The following is a 16,820-nucleotide window of genomic DNA, read 5'->3' on the forward strand; positions in this document are numbered from 1 at the left end:
TTCAAACCTGGTCACGTGGAGTTCCTGGTCAGCATAGCGGCAGCTCCCGTTATGCACAAGCTGCAGACACTGAAGCAGCCGGAGACAACACTCTGGCCTCCCGCTTCAGACTCATCTTTTCCTCCACATTCCAGACACCCCGCACACCGGGTGCCCCTGGACCTGTCGTCCCCCCTCTCCGGCCGTTCATTCCCACCACCAACTGCGGCCTCTCGGTCTTCATTATGTTTCCTCCCTGAAGAAGCCTTCCCGGCCTCCCTGGCCACACCAGCCATGCATCCGTACGTACTCGAACAGCCTTTAGCCTTTTCTTACAACTTTTGTTGTGAGCTTCATTGAGGTATAACTGACAAAATTGTCAACATTTAAAGTATGCTCTAAGATGGTCTCTTCGCACAGTACGAGAGGATCTCCTCCGGCAAGCTAATGAACACACATCCATAACCTCGCATACTCACTTTTTTAAAAGCAATTTTGATGAAAACATTTACGTTCTACTCTCTTAGCAAATTTCAGCTGTACGATGAACTGTTACCAGCTGTAGTCGCCACGGCACCCATTAGAGCCTCAGACTTTTTCATCTTACGACTAGGGGCTGGACCCTTCCACCGACCTCTCAGGATTTCCCTCACCTCCAGCCCCTGGAAACCACCTTTCTGTTGTCTAGAGTTTCTGAGTTCAACTTTTCTTTCAATATACATATCCAGATTTGCTCGCGATGTCGCTCTACCTCATTTGTGTTTTTTGTTGTGTTTTAAGGACAGACACATTCTCTGGTGTCTCCATCAGTGGACAGTGATTTTTTTTTTCTTTTTAAAGATTTTATTTATTTATTTGTCAGAGAGAGAGCACAAGCAGAGGGAGTAGCAGGCAGAGGGAGAAGCAGGCTCCCCGCTGAGCAGGAAGGCCCGTGCAGGACTCGATCCCAGGACCCTGGGAGCATGACCCGAGCTGAAGGCAGACGCTTCACCCACTGAGCCACGGAGGTTTCCCGGGACAGAGTGATCTTCACACACAGCATTCAGTCCCTGTTGGCTGAATGGATGGTGCAGTGCCTCAACAAATCAAAAGCACCAGAAACAGATATTCTGCTCTGCACTCATTAAGACGGTAGCATGGCATAGTAGAAAGACACTGACCTGTGGAGTCTGAAGAGTGCTGTGACCTTGAGCAGCTCCCTTAGCCCCTTCAGCCGGCTGCTTGGTCACCCCTTCACCGTGCTAGCCCTGCTCGCGCAGGAATCTCATGGCACGCCGGTGGAGAAGCTCCCAGAGGCCTCATTCTAATGTGGCACAAATCTGATTGCTTTAGCCGGTACCGTGCTCTGTGCTTGGTGACCCATGCAGGGAGGTGGCGGGGATACGGAGCCCCCTGGGCCCTCGCAAGTTTGTGTGGCCTCGGTGTCACTCCTTCCCAACTGGAAGTCACTGCCTCTACACAGGATGTGTGTTACCTGGGGCAGGCAGGACACATTCAGAAAATCTAAAGTAACTCTTCACAGGGAAAAAGTTGAGTCACTTTTATCAGGAGTTCTCTAAATCTCCCCTTCTGGTCCTTCACAAATGCCCCACGAGAGGCTAGACCTGAGCGCTGACCCTGAGGGTAGACGGAAGGCAGGCAGGTGCCCCCTTCACCCCATCAAAGCAGGAGCGGAAGCTGTGACCTTTACCGGGAAGCTCAGACGGCCTCTAGTGAGTGCGCCACTATCTGTGCTCCATAACACCCCTGGGCACTGGACGGGCCGGTTGCGTCACAATGCGCACATGTGTCAGAACAGCAAGTTTTACACCTTAAATATAGAGTTTTTGTCAATTATACCTCATTAAAGCTAGGGGGTTAGATAAAGATAAAGATAAAAAGAATCAAAATTGAAGTTGGACAAATATAGACCAAACGGCCTTTTCTCTAAAGCTGTGTAATCACGTTCGTCCTCACGGTAAGCCGATTGTGCTTACACACCTCAGTCCCCTTTACGGTAAGACTGCCCAGATAAGTAGAGCAATTTTTTTTCTAATTCACAAAAACTATTACAGATGCATACATAGGCAACATCCTTTTCATTGATACCTTTTTTCAGAAAATTCCAGTATTTATCTCTGGCCCATAAATAATTGACTTAACTTAAAAACCTCAACCAGGTTAACGTTAGAGGTCTCTCTTACTTCCTGTTGTCTACAAGTGGAGATGGTTGTGAAGACCAGTATATCCCACGCTCCTTAATTCATCCATTAGCAGCCTTGGATATGTACTAGTAAGAGCTGGAAGCTTTTAAAAAATTTATTGTTATTATTTTTAAAGATTTTACTTATGTATTTGACAGAGAAATAGAGCAAGTAGTCAGAGAGGCAGTCGGGGGGGGGGAAGTGGGCTCCCCACTGAGCAGAGAGCCCTATGGGGGGCTTGATCCCAGGACCCTGAGATCATGACCTGAGCCAAAATTGAGTCTGACACTTAACCGACTGAGCCCCCCAGGCGCCCCACCTTCTTAATATTTTGAAATCATTCTCTGTGGTCGTACAAACTTTCTATCATCATTATTTTAACTTTTAGTCTTTAGAATGACTTAAGACATTACAGCTTATACTGGTTAATTCAACATTTAACACAAAAGTACAGAGATTGGTATTTTTCTCAAATTATTTTTGAGAATGTTCTCTTTTTTGCTCTGAGTAATTTCTCTTTTTTTATTGACATAGTCTTCGTGTAATTCCAAATATTGAGACCAAAGTTTATAAAATAGGTTATATAAATGAATGCCATTGTTAACCTTAAACCTGTATTAGTTGCTACCATAACTATAAATAAATGTGCTATTTAATTGATAAAAACATTCATTTAAAATCTAATTTAACTTGGTAACTCAAACATAATATACATTTTAAAAAATCCTAACCTGTCACATGATAAATATAAATTTTGTAAATATATATCGTGTAAGCATGGGGTATAAAAATAACTCACAGTGTCTGACTTCAGGAGTTTATAATCTAATTAGTAGCTCACAATATATATTTGGGTCAGATTCCCTATTGAAAATTTAATACAGATTATGGACTTAGAGTTCATACATACCCGATATAACATACATTTTTGTGAACTTCCTGTTTGTATGAAATCCTAGAGGCTACAGATAGATTGCGGGCTGAGAATTATATCTGTAGGAATTTCAGGGTCAGAACTACTGCTTTCTGGAGGAAACACATTTAATCGAAAGATGATAGATACAGAGAAGCAAATAGATGGATAGAAGGTCAGGGTCTCTGATAGGCACATGTCGGTAGAGCAGGCAGGAGAGTGAAGGAGATAAGAATGTGTTGGCGTGAAGCTGGGAAGAAAGGGGGAAATCCAGCTTGAAAGGGCAATTTGAGAGGAGAAAAAAGTCAAGAGGACTTGGAAAAACTTGAATTACGTTTGACATTTGGGGAAGATAATGATGGAAAAGTGTGTGTTGGCCAGCATGGGACTGACATCGTAAAGAACCTGAAATTTGTAATTGGGGTCTTAAGAGGTTGCTGAAGGATACCTGAACGGGTTTGACTTCAGAGAGAGAGGACTCTGGGTCTGGGTAGGTCAGAGAAAGGATCCTGGTGTTGTCACAAATATATTCCACTACTCTAGTCACACTGTTCTTTCTAAAGATGACTATCCATTCAGAGAATAGAAATTCGGCATGGTGTTCCTCTCCGACTTGGCAGTTTAGAAAATCCTTATTTTTTATTATGCTGGAAGTTACGTGTCTGTACTCTCTGACTGCACTGAGTGAGTCGGATTTTACCAAGTTAGTCCTAAAGTCTCTGAATGCATTTAAGAGAAATAAGTCTGCCTACTGAAAGTGTAGACAGACCGGAACAGAATCACACTGCATTTGCTGATCTACAGGGTAGAACTGTGATCACATCTATCGGGAGATGTGACAGTCAAATGATGAACAGGAGAGTTTGGGTTAGAGCACCTAGCCGTGTAAGGCCTCCTGGCAGAAGCTCTTCACACGACCCGGCTTTGCTGTCCACAGCCCCTGAACTGCCAAACCCTGTCTCACTGTCTCCCTGACTCACACCTCCTTTACTTTCTTTGCTTGGCGTTTCCCTCCTACTGCATAACTGGGGGACTTGAATAGGGTTCTGCCCTCCTTCCCTATTTCTGTCCTCTTATCCCGGGCAGTCCCTTCCTTCCAGAGCCTTGCTAAGGTGGTCCTCAAGATAGTAACTCTCTGCCCCCTCCCTCCTTCCTTCCCTTGTGCCAGTAGACACCTCTGGGTGTTGCTTGGTTCACTTTGCCTCTCTTCTCCACTGTGTGCAGTGGAACCAACATCCCAAGTCCATAAGCTTGTCTCTGCACCTCTGCCTCAAATCCCAACACCTTCTCCCCGTCCTCCTGTCTTCCCCACAGTTTCCCTATGGGAAACCCTCCCCTCTTCATGCCATCTATGACTCACAGCGTCCCCTGAGTCCTCTATCCTGCAGCCCCCCACTTTTGAGAACTCCCATTGAACCTGCTCTTTTTTCCATCCCAGTCACGTGGCTCTTGACTAGGACTGCCTTGTACTGTCAATGCCTCCTTCAGGGTGAGCTGTGGGATGCAGGTGCTGACCCCATGGGTCTGATTTAGGTGGAGATGAGCGGCAGATGTAAAATACACCAGGTCTAAAGGCAACGGGGGAAGAGCACTATGAGACAGTGTATGGGAGGATGGTATCTTCTATCACTTTATGTTTTTCATTTTTTTTAATGTGTCCATCAGAAAATTTTACATTACATACATGGTCACCTTTGTGTCCCCTATTTTATCGCTATGGATGGTGCTGCCATAGATCATTTTCGGTTCACTAAGATTGGGAGGGCTGCTCCAATTGGACCCTTCTCAAGACGGTTCTCCTACCAATTCTAAATGTCTGAACACCTCGTACAAAGGACTAAGTCTGGGTTGGACATTTTGGCTTGCAGTGCAGAATATTCACAAACAGTAAGAATTGCCATTTATTCTTCAATGTCTTTGAGTTTTCTTGCTGCTTTTTTAGAAGAAAACAAAAAAAAGGGGGGGTTATATACTATTTCCCAGTGATTAAGAGAGAAAGAATAATACCGGGAAAGAAACAGTAAACACATGTGGATTATTATTATTATTATTGTAATTTACAAGATTGCCTTGGACCAGTCTTTGATATCCTGATTAGCACCACCGTGTAGGAGAGCCTTGCTGCCACCCAGTAGGTCGGCAAGTACTGCAATTTCCTCAGTTTCAGTTGTTTCCATGTCAAGGACAGTTACCGAAACCAGTATTCGTGGGGAGAATAGTAACAGACAATTGCCACCTGCAGACCTAACACCTCTGAAAGAAGAAAGCTGCTTGCAATGGTTTGGAAAACTGCTGTATGCAGGATGATCCAAAATCAACATTCAAAACTGAAATCTTTGTGTTTGACAGAGGGAGGAGAGCTTCATTCAGCAGAGCCAACCTCTGGACTCATCCTGGAGATAGAGGAGGGGTCTTATACCTCAAACGCATGGCTCCTCGCCTTGGATGACCTTAGTCGCAGAGAGCTGAGTCAACACAGGCTTCCACAAGTTAAATCCTGATTGCAAAATAGGTGATAGGATTATTATTTTTATTAGGAATGATCAATTATTTCATTTAAGTTTATTTTTAAAACCTTATTTGTCCATGTTCCTTAAAACCCCACTTGGATTATCATGGTTTTTAATGTGCAGAGATGCTCACACCCAGGCATGAAGCAAGCATGCTATGGAAGTGGTTAAAATCATCACTGAAAGCTTTTGAAAGGGCAGTTACTGTGGAGAGCTAAAATAATAAAAAAAATATAAATCCAGTGAAACTTACTACCTCTATTGCATTTGTCCAGTGCGTGAGAGAAGAGCATTTTGAAGTGGTTCTGTTCTTTGCAAATCCCTTTGTGTTTCACGGATTCACTCAATGATACCCAGAAGAGTCCAAGGGAATTTTAATTACACATAGAGCAATGATAAAACAGAATTCTGGGTTCGTCTTTCTCTCATTTTTAGAGAAAATGCCATTATTGCTGAAAGACTTCATTCAGCATTATTTACCCCTGAGATTCTTCAACAGACCTACTTCTTGGAATCACCCCCTACTGCAAAATGTTCATCGTATTTGTTGCTAAGAAAATTGAAAGTATTTTAACATGATACCTTGATCTCACCCGGTTATGAAATCTGTGGCTATTGTCTCAATAAGTATGGACCAATAACTTAAAACTTAATAATACAGATTGCACCAGGGTCCTTTCAATAGGCCTTTGTCAAATCCCTGATATGATTTGCAATTTTCTTTGCTTAGGAAATTCCATCTTCAGAGTCATTTCAGAGTCAAATAAAGTTTTAAGTCAAATGACTCTGTAGGGACTACTCTTCAGCTTTTATTCCATTAGCTATTTTTAATCTGATTAGTTCTAGTCAGGAGGCTTATATTTTGAATGTTTCTATAATTTTCTTAGCAACAGGTATTCAAGGAACCAATAGACGAAGTCCTTTGTGGTATTTTGTCTAGAGTTTAAATGACAGGTGTTGAAAAATTGAAAAAAAAACTACTCATCAAGAGTTCATAAAAATTTCACTTCTTCTAGCTATATTAAGGAATAACTGTTTTCTTTGTTCCTTGAGAAATTGAGTCATGTTTTATAGATGATGAACAGGAAGTTTATTTGTAGCAAACTTAAAGTCATGCTCAAAAAAGATTAGCTTAAAGTAGCTAGGAGAAAACTCATATATAATACATCTTACTTCAAGTAACAATAAAAACCCCCTCTCTCTCTGCCTGCCTCTCTGCCTACTTGTGATCTCTGTCAAATAAAAAAACAAACAAACAAACAAACAAACAAGTAACAATAAAAATATGCCTATGCAATGAATATACAGTCCTTTCCTGTTCCACTGGTTGAAGATACTCTACATGACTTTGAATCCAAGGTGAACTTGTTTTCCCATTTTAGTATCTCCATTAGGAGAGTCATGTATTCGGCAGCATCCTGTCTCTGTCCTTTCTTCTCCGTGTAACCTGAAGTAACTCTCTACCCTACACCTGGCGTCGTCTGAGACTTGATGAAGGACCCTCATGGTACTTATCTCTCTGATTACAGACCCTTCTCTTTTCCCAGATGCTAAGACTCTGTATGTGTATCGCTTCTTCTCACTCATGCCTGCCGTTCCTTCCCTGGGCTCCTGTGCAGATGCAGAGTTCTGGAAGCTTCTCCCAGCTCTGCATATGCCCTCCCTGAGGGGAACAGCAAGGACATGAAGAAGACAGGGGAAGAAGAAATATTGGGTCTCGGTGGGGTCAGAACTGGCATTCCTTAATTTCTTAAAAGTAACGTAAATAAGTTAATTTAAAATTAACATTACATCATAGATCACAGGCTTACAATGTACGAGTCTAAACATTAATAGATCAGACTGGGGACTGCAGATGTTCAGCAAACATCTTTGCTTTGAGGGACTTAGACATGGTAACTGACAGGAGGGTGCGTGTTCACGGATGGAATCAGCCCTTTAAGATGACGGGAGATGAGGACGTCTGGAGAGAAAAGCAGGAGGAAAGAGGATTACATCCCTTGGGTCTAGTAGGCTTCAGATAGTTCCATTACAAATATTTGTTTACAACTTAAAGTTGAAAAGCCTTGTCAGGAATATGGCTGATGGCTGGATGAGAGAGCCCAGCCCCTGTCAATCCACTCCCCAAACACACACACGTGCGTGCACACACACAGACACACATACAGTTATACAAGTACCCACCAACACAAACAGTCCTCAGAGAGCACTTAAGCTACAGCAAGGCAGTAGAGTGAAAAGCCTGAGATAACGTCACCAAGAGAAGAAGAAGGACAGCTGCCTGTGCTGGCATCCCCGCACCTGCAGCGGGTGTACACAGGGTGAAGAGGAAGGTCCTCCCCAGGCTGCCCTTATAGGGAGAAGTGAGCAGCTGGAGGCCCAGGCTTCCCGGGCTCTGTGGGCCCCACATGAGGGACCTGCTTTGGTTTCCCCCCAGCCAGATTGCTGGGAGAGTGGCATAGGTGAGGTGTCTGGAGACAGCTAGGAATGAAGACAGGTGAGGCTGCCCCCACCAGCCACATAGCAGGAGCCACCATGGTCCCCTGGGCCCTGCTCTGTCAAGGACTCTAGCAGCCTTCAGGGTAGAGGAAACTGACCGCCAGGTGTGCTGCCCACCCCTGTCCTGGTGCTTTCCAAGCTCGGAGCCCCACGATTTTCTCCCCCCAGCCCAGCTGTCAGGACCCCAGGTGGTGCTGGTTCAGGCACGCAAGCCTGACACACAACCCAGAGACCATGCATGTGCCTGTAGTGAACCCAGGCCACAGCCACCACTGCCAGCCCTCCCCAGCCCACATGCCCACGGTAGGCCCGGCTATCATACACCGCCTCGCAGGCAGCCCTGAAGTCAAACACCTGACACTCACTGTAGTCCCTCACTGCTGGACCTAGGTGCTGCTGAGGACCCCAACAGCTCCCCCACCCACCAGGCATGCCCCACAGCTCTGGCTACTAAGCAAGGACCATGCAGTTGGCAACCCTACAGACTATAGCTATTTGAACAACTGGGACATCGTGCCCCCCCCACACACCTGGAGCCACACCAGGCTCCAGCGTGCACCCCTAGCAAGTGAAAGTATCTCCTCACTGAAGTCAGTCCACAAAGTCTGGAAGAGAGGACAGCTTCTCCAAATGTGCAACACCTGTGCAAGGCTATAGGCATCACAGAAATCAGGGAAATAAGACGTTACCACACAAATACAATAAACTTCCAGGAACTAGCCCCAAGGGAGCTGGAGATCTATGAATGGACTGACAAAAGATTCACAAGAATTGTTCTGAAGAAGCTTTGTGAGCTATAGGAGGCAGAGATCAACATTTAACAGGAAAACAATATAAAAAAAAAGGAGAAGTTCAGCAGAGAGACACAAAACATAAAAAAGAAACAAACTTAATTCTGGACATGAGGAATTCAGTGACCTAAAAAATATGGAAGAGGGCCTCTTCCTTCCTTCCTTCCTTCCTTATTTGTTTATCTTAGAGAGAGAGAGAGAATGAGCCAGGGGAGGCAGAAGGAGAGGGAGAGAGGATTTGAAGCTGACTCAGCACTGAGTGCAGAGCCTGATGCAGGGATCCATCTCACCACCCCAAGATCACCACCTGAGCAGAAGCCAAATGTTGGACACCTGACCAAGGCACCACCCAGGTACCCCTGCATGAGTTTCAACAGTAGACTCTTCACACAGAAGAAAGAACCAAATGCCTTTGGAATATATCCAAACAATCAAGAGGTGTGTGGAAAGGTGCTCAACACCACTGATCATCAGGGAGAGAGAATCAAACCACAATGAGAGATTACATTGCACCTGTGCATGATCTCAACTATATGTGAAATACTAAAAAAAAAAAAAAAAAGATTAAAAGAAAAAGTGAAAACCTTAGTAATAGAGAATAGAATGGTGGTCATCAGGGGTGCTAGGTGGAGAAATGAGGATGGATCAGAGGGTACAAAGTTTCACTTATATATGAATTAGTTCTCTAGCTTAGTGACTGTAGTTAATATGTGCTGTACACCTGAAAGCTGCTAAGAAAGTAGCTCTCTGGTGTCCCTACTATGCACACGTACCTGAGGAGATGCATGTGTCAGTTAGCTAGATCGTGATAATCACTTCACAGTGTGTGCATATGTCTCAAAACATCGTCTCATACTTGCAGCTGTTATGTGTGGTCATACACATAAGCTGGAAGAAAGCTTAAAATTAACTTTATCTCAGTAAAAAAGTAGCTTTGTAGACTAAGTCCCCACTCTTCTGAGTTTGTCTATTTAAGTGAAATACCTACATATATATTTATATATTTTAATATATTTATATCTATGAAATATACATAGATATTTATATTTTCATATATTCTTTGTATAAATATACATTTAAGTATTCATATATATACATACAAGACATAATCACATCGCAATACAATGTATCTATGGAAATTGTTAATCTGAACAAGTTTGAACATGCCTTTGTGTCTGCTTATATGTCCACTTCCCAAGGCCAGAGGGATCATCACTGAGGCTTTACCAATTTTTAGACCATGTAGTATTAATGTGGTAAAATTTGAACTAAATAAGCATCACTTACCTATATCTACTTCACATAAAGAGAAGGATGGCATCCTTCGCAGCAGCAGCGTCTGCCAAGTTGTAGAATGTCCTCCCCTCCCACTGGTTGTCTTCTTTAATGCCACCTGACTCCATCTGTCTTTGGAATGAGCACCGATGACCAGACTATCAAGTCTTTCGTACCATCATTTGAATTCAGTAGTAGGACACGGTCTACAGCATCATCTAGGGCTCATTTTCTCAAAGCTTATGCTGAGTGAGGGCGTTTCCATTTTCCCATGACTGAGCATACAATTCCAACGAGGGGACTGCTCATTCATCGTGGTCTGAAAGACTGATACCTGCATTTCTGATGGTCGTGATCAACATTCAGATTTAAATAATGCATTAGCCCCAGGTGTTGGCTTCAAGTGTGACTTCAATCTGTGTTTGAAAGAAATAAAATTTTGGACATCCACTATGAATAGTTTATGAGAAGAATATACAGCTGCGGTCATTTAAGCCAGGCTGTGGGTGTATACACGCTAAGATGTATTGAAGTGTGAACAGTACATGTGAAAATACCCTGGACTGTGCTCTACTTGCCAATGTGGGATTCATTTTTCCTCTTAGGGTGCTTTCTCTATCTCTCTCTCTCTGTCCTTAAAAAAAAAAAAAAAAGCCTTTGTTATTTTAGAGCAGGTTTAGATTACCAGCGATACTGAGCAGGATGTACAGAGACTTCCCACATACCCTCTGTTCCCACACGTGAACCCCCCACTATCAGTGTCCCCCACCAGATGGTACCTTGTTCTAACTGATGGACAGACACTGACACATTATCATCATCCATTATCATCATTAGGGTCCACGCTTGGTGTTGGACATTCTACGAGTTTGGTCAAATGTATAATGACATGTATGCGTCGTTAGTTAAAACATCACCAGACTAGGTTCACGGCCCTGAAAATCCTCTGTGCTCTTGTTTTGAAAACTGTAAAAGTCACAACTTCAAAATTATTTCTCTATCTATTGAACTCAGAGAACAAAAGAGCTGAAGTGTTTGTACGTGTATCTACTAAGTGCATTTTGTAAATGTACGTTTAGAGTCTGGATGACGGTCATGGAAAGAGACTGTGGTCATCATTCCCTTTAATGTCTGAAACACACCAACATCAGCAAGGGAGCTACGGCGCGCCTGCCCCTCACTACTTTCTCCCAGTTGCTTCCGCAAGCTCTTGCCGGTCATCTACCGGTTTCTGATAAAAATTTTCCTCGACAGTCATCTGCCTATTGTATTAAAAAGCAGTGTTTGAATTCAAGGAAAGTCTCACTTTGCAAAGATTAACTACAGGCTATCATTGCACTAAATGGATTATGTTTCTTTAGCTTTCAAGACTACAGTTTGGCTATTATTTTTTTATTTTCTCCTTTGATTTCAAGTTCTCTCATGCAACTACAGGAGGTAAAGTGAATAGTGGCCAAGAATCTTTAATGAAATGTCACTGTCTAAATTTGGAAGCCAGAGACCTGAAGAGGAGAAACTGTCATCGATTTTCCTGGACAGTTTAAAGAGATTGTGGGGTATCCAAAGTAGCTTAAGAAAATCTTAGTAACTAGGAGAGTATGCTCTGTTGGCCACATTTTGAATTAACTTAAGAGGAAATGTACTATTCTGTGCAAGGAGGCTGGTAAAAAGAAATCAGTAACAGTATAAGTAAAAGATATTAGGATCAATAGAGGGAGTGTGGCCACAGGCAGAACAAAATGATGACAATTAAAAATTATAGTATAAACCTTCCATTTAATGGTAAAATCTAACTTTTTTGTTACTAAAATAATCATACAAATTTTTTAAAAAACACAATTTTCCATGAAGAACGAGATTTAGAGGGTCAAATTAGGAAGATAAGGTTCATGGCAAGCGGGTATCTTTTCCTCCTGGAAGAAAATCACACTGGTCTACCTTAGTGAGAGAAACATAGAGGTCATTACTGCTAATCGGTTTATCGCTAGACAGAAAAAAGAAAGAAAAGTGATTATAGATAGATAGCCATTGTTTGTGATAAGGACAGCAAGACACAGGTAAAGGAAATGCAGTTTTTACTAAAACAACAATCCTTGACCTCATCCAACAGAGGGTCAAAGTACAATCTATGACTACGGGTAATTTTGTAATTATTTAGTACAAATAGTTCTGTGGCTCAGATCCTGGGAGGAAAGGTCTGGGGTGGTCGTCCACACGGCGCTTCACAGAGAACACCCCGATGTGACTTAGAGTACGTTCTCGCTCGGGTCCTATAGGCATTTGGAGACAGGGATTGATACTGCTGTATCAATCAACGCTGTATCAACGCTGTTGATACTGCGGTCACTCTGCCCGTGAGGAGCGGAGTCAGGGCAAACGCAGGCAGGGTGCAAAGTCGCCGCCAGTAAGTGAGGGTGATTCGAATCCAGCCACTGTGTGACCCACTGTGCCTTTCTTCACAGCCTCCGTCCTGAGAGCCTTACAGATGCCCGGGTGGAAAGGCTCCGAGGTCTAGGGCAGGAGGAGGGCGGGTCAGCCAGAGCCAGACCCCTGGGCTGATCGGGAGGTGGGAGCCAGGGGCAGGGATGATGACTGGGGGATACGGGGCAGACCCCTGGGTCTGAAATTCTTCTCAGACCTTGAGAACAAGAAATATTTCTGTTGTTAGCTCTAACCGCTAGGAAGTAGCCCGTGACTTGACGAACACGTTGTTTACCCTCCTACCCCTTTCACTAGTGCATGGGGGGACGCTGCCAAGTTTTGTTCCTCAGAAGACTGGTGGACAAGCCGGTTGTGTTCATACCCGTGGACGACGATGCATCTAGTGCGAACCGTTATAGTTACTGGTGCGGGTGCACACAGATGCATTGGCGTGGGAGGGCTTTCAGGGCGTGAACACGGTGTGTCATGTGTAGAACTGTAACTGCTTGACACCGCGGTTGTGTGATGCAGCCGGTTTCACGTCCTCAGCAAAGTAGCTCTTAGTACTTCTCTTCTCTGTCTTTTTGCTTATTTATTTATTTTTACCCCAAGTACTGTTTCCACTGAAAACCCACCTGTTTTAACCCATTTGTTTGTCTTTTGTTTATCTCTTTGCCCTGGAAGGAAGGTTATGGGCGGCCAGGAATTTTTGCCTGTTCGACTTAACAATTTTATTTTCAGTACATACAGCAAGGCTGGATGTAGATTAGTCACTTAATACATATTCCCGTATTAGTAGTGATGGAAAGTGTCATAAATTCTTTGCAAGATTAGCAAGGAGCTTGTATTTTATCTGTAATAATAGTATAAGGCTAACTTTGTGCTCTTATTTTTTAAGGTGTATGTTTTTTTTTTCCATTGTGCATGTATTTAATACCAAAAGCAAGCCTCTTCAGGAGGTAAACCATTTCTCAGCCAAGTAGATCAGGGCACCAGAAGGTTAAAATCTGATCGTGGAGAGAGGTAAATAAGTAGTAAACTCAGGAACTGAATTGGGCTCATCTGACTCACTTTTTTAAAAAATTACTATTTTAATTACTATTTAATATTTAATCACCATTTTAAGTATAAGAATTCTCTGTAACTTAAACATGCAGAAATTGTCTTTTACTGGAGAGCTGGATAGAATTATTATCCTTGCACACGTGAACAAGAGTTCACACATTTAGGAACATGTTCTACGATGTGCTTGTCCAGGTTCTCCACAGAAGAAGAAGGGAAAGGAGAGGACCCTGCCGTAACGCAGGCACTTTCTGTCCCCTCACTCTGCTAATTCAAATGCTAATTTAAACACGCTCACAGACACACCCAGAAATAATATTTTTCCAACTACCTGGGCCCCCTTATCCCAGTTAAATTGACACACAAAATTAACCGTCGCTGGGGCTCCTGGATGCCTTAGCTGGTTAAGTGTCCAACTCTTGATTTGGACTCAGTTAATGATCTCAGGGTCCTGGGACTAACCCCCAGGTCAGGCTCCCCGCTCAGAGTGGAGTCTGCTTCTCTGTTTCCCTCTGCTCCTCTCCTCTCTCTCTCTCTCCCTCTCCCCTAAATAAATAAATAAATAAATAAATAATTTTTTAAAGCCACATGTGTTTCCTAGATGCATTCTAAAACCCAATCCCAAGATGAGTGACTCCGAGTTAAGTATTTACTGAATGCGTACTTTTTTAAAGCTTGCCAGTTAATTTCAATATAAGTCAAGCTTGGATCTTCATTGGGTGATGTTGCTTAATGTCCACATCAGGCAAGAACACATAATGACCGTCAGCGACGTGCCAACTAACACACACCCTGCTCGAGGGAGACCTGACCTGTGCTTGTAGCAGCGGAGGGATGCTCCTTACCCGCACGCGCTGTGCAGGTGGGCTGTGTACCCATAGGGCCCGAGTCGCTGGCGTATTTCCTTATTTCCTCTCACATTCATACCCTTACCCCCTATTAGAAGACGTAAAGATGTAATTTCCCTTCTTCCCCCTACATTAGGCACCGCTGGGGAGTGCTTGTTCTTAGAATAAGAACAGAGGTAATTCTTCAGGGCTCAGCAAAGTAATCGGAGTTCTGTCTCTAACTCTGAAGGTAAAATTGCTTGAGAGTGTCTGTCTGCTTGTTACTGTAGCAGTAGATGCTTCAGACGCATTTTCATAGTAGAAACCAGGGGCACGGTATCTTTGTAGCCACTGTCCACTGTTCCCCATTGCAGTGCACGGGGCCGGAGTGAGGGGGATCCTACTATCAAAGAAACACCGGCAGCCTTAGGCAGGTTACTGTAGAAAATCCTTTTAAATTGAGCAATATTGCCAGTGTTTCTATTTTTTTTTTTAAGATTTTATTTATTTGAGAGCAAGAGAGAGAGCAGGAGCATGGTGAGGGTCAGAGGGAGAAACAGACTCCCCTTGGTGCAGGGAGCCCAGCGTGAGGCTGGATCCCAGGATCCCGAGATCATGACCTGAGCCAAAGGCAGACCCTTGGGCAACCGAGCCACCCAGGAGCCCCAGCAGTGTTTCAAATCAGAGACAAAAGCATCAGCCTTCACTAATCTATTGAGGAATGGTGATACAGTAAGGTATAACGGACACTGTGTAGAACCTCAGGGCATGCCATTAGGGGAAGAACAGAAAACCCAAGGCTGCAGCCCTCAACATGAAACACAGCCTCCAATCACACACGTCAAGTACGTGTTGTAAGCAGCAGACCAGTTGTGCGACAATCCTAAGTAATGAAGTGACTTTATTAAACACCAGTTGATTACATCAGAAACCATCAGTGACAAGCTCTCGTGAAACTCTTCATCTCAAGTAGTGTGTGTATATTTCTGAGTTTCTTCAACATCCGACGCATGTTTTTACACGTTCATGCACGTGCTCACATGCGTGACCAAAAATAGATTTTAAAAATTCTCTACTACCTGAAGCAGGTTGTGAGTAGGACATATACATTTCTCCGTTAAAGTCCAATTTCAAACTAATTTTGGAATCCCTTTATGGACAATCATGTGAGGTAAGGCAAGATGGACCGGAATGTGTGGCATCTCTTAAAATCCCTGGGACTCCCAAGCTTAATCCTAACACTTCAGTGTTTGGCTTCCTACTTTTCATTCCTGAAGGTTTGATTCATTGAGCAGTGGGTTTTGTCTGTTTCTCTTCCTACCTTAAAAAAAAAAAAAAAAAAGTCAATTTAGGATCTAAGGTAGCTCACGCAAGCAAATAAGCAAAAAATGTCTTAAACATGAGTGTAGGCGAAACACAGTTTCCACGGTGGCTGCCAGAGCACAGTCAGTCTGCACACGGAGTGCTCTTAGTTTTCAGATTTCCAGGAAATGTTGCCCATTGGTCACTATTGGGTTTATGATTCTCTCTGTTTTCTTGGTGAAGCTGCTCTCCATAGAGTTTACTCAATCCAGAATAACTAAGGTGCCACTGAAAGGTGCAGCTGAAAAAGTCCTTGGAGAGACCACCTCATCAGTTTTTTGACTGGGAGCCTGAAATTCACAGAGGTTACCTGACTCACTCAAGGTTATTTCAGCAAAAGGTTAAGCTTTCCTAAAGATTAGTGTAGCTCTCTATCAAGTGTTTGCCCTGCAAGGTGGCCTCAGGCGAAACGGCTAAATGATAGAGTTAATCTCCTCCTGGAGACTCCTGTTCCCAAGGCAACCACCACAAGGGACACTCACTCAGAGCCTGCCCCGGGCTTCCGCTGGGAGCTCAGTCCTCCCTGGCCCTCCTTCCCTGGTGGTATCCATCTTGCTAAGTGTTTCTGGCCCCAGGAATGGAAACTCATTCAACGAACTTAGAAAGAGTGTTCCTCCGTGTGAACTGGTGTGGTTTGTCTGGAACAAGTTTCGGCCGTGTGCATTGCACACCTTCCGTGATGTTGCTGCTGCTCTGTCTGAGAAGGTCATTGAGAGCGAGGTCTGCCGTCGGCGGCCTGGTCGTACCCGCACTCATTCCCCAGTGGAGCTGAACAAGGCTGGCACATTACTTACTCGCCAAAAGGCTTGTCCCCTCATTTACAAAACAGGAGTAAGAATGGAAATTTACTCCCAGGTTGTAAGAAATCAAGGAAAACCTTCCTGTCTAAAATACAGGTACCTGATGTATGTTGTTATTATTATTATTACTGATGATCCCACTGCCTCTCTGTACCCTGTACATGCAAACCCTCTGCTCACATGCAAACCCTCTGCTCT

At 43.7% G+C, this 16,820-nt stretch overlaps 1 protein-coding gene across 1 annotated transcript in view; it reads left to right on the plus strand.

The window, feature by feature from the left end:
- CSMD1 (CUB and Sushi multiple domains 1) overlaps positions 1-16,820 on the plus strand; it is a 2,021,046-nt gene that overhangs the window by 1,269,774 nt on the left and 734,452 nt on the right. The gene's annotated exons all lie outside the window — the stretch shown is intronic.

This window comes from Meles meles, chromosome 2 (genome assembly GCF_922984935.1).
Source record: "Meles meles chromosome 2, mMelMel3.1 paternal haplotype, whole genome shotgun sequence".
In the NCBI taxonomy this organism is placed as follows: domain Eukaryota; kingdom Metazoa; phylum Chordata; class Mammalia; order Carnivora; family Mustelidae; genus Meles; species Meles meles.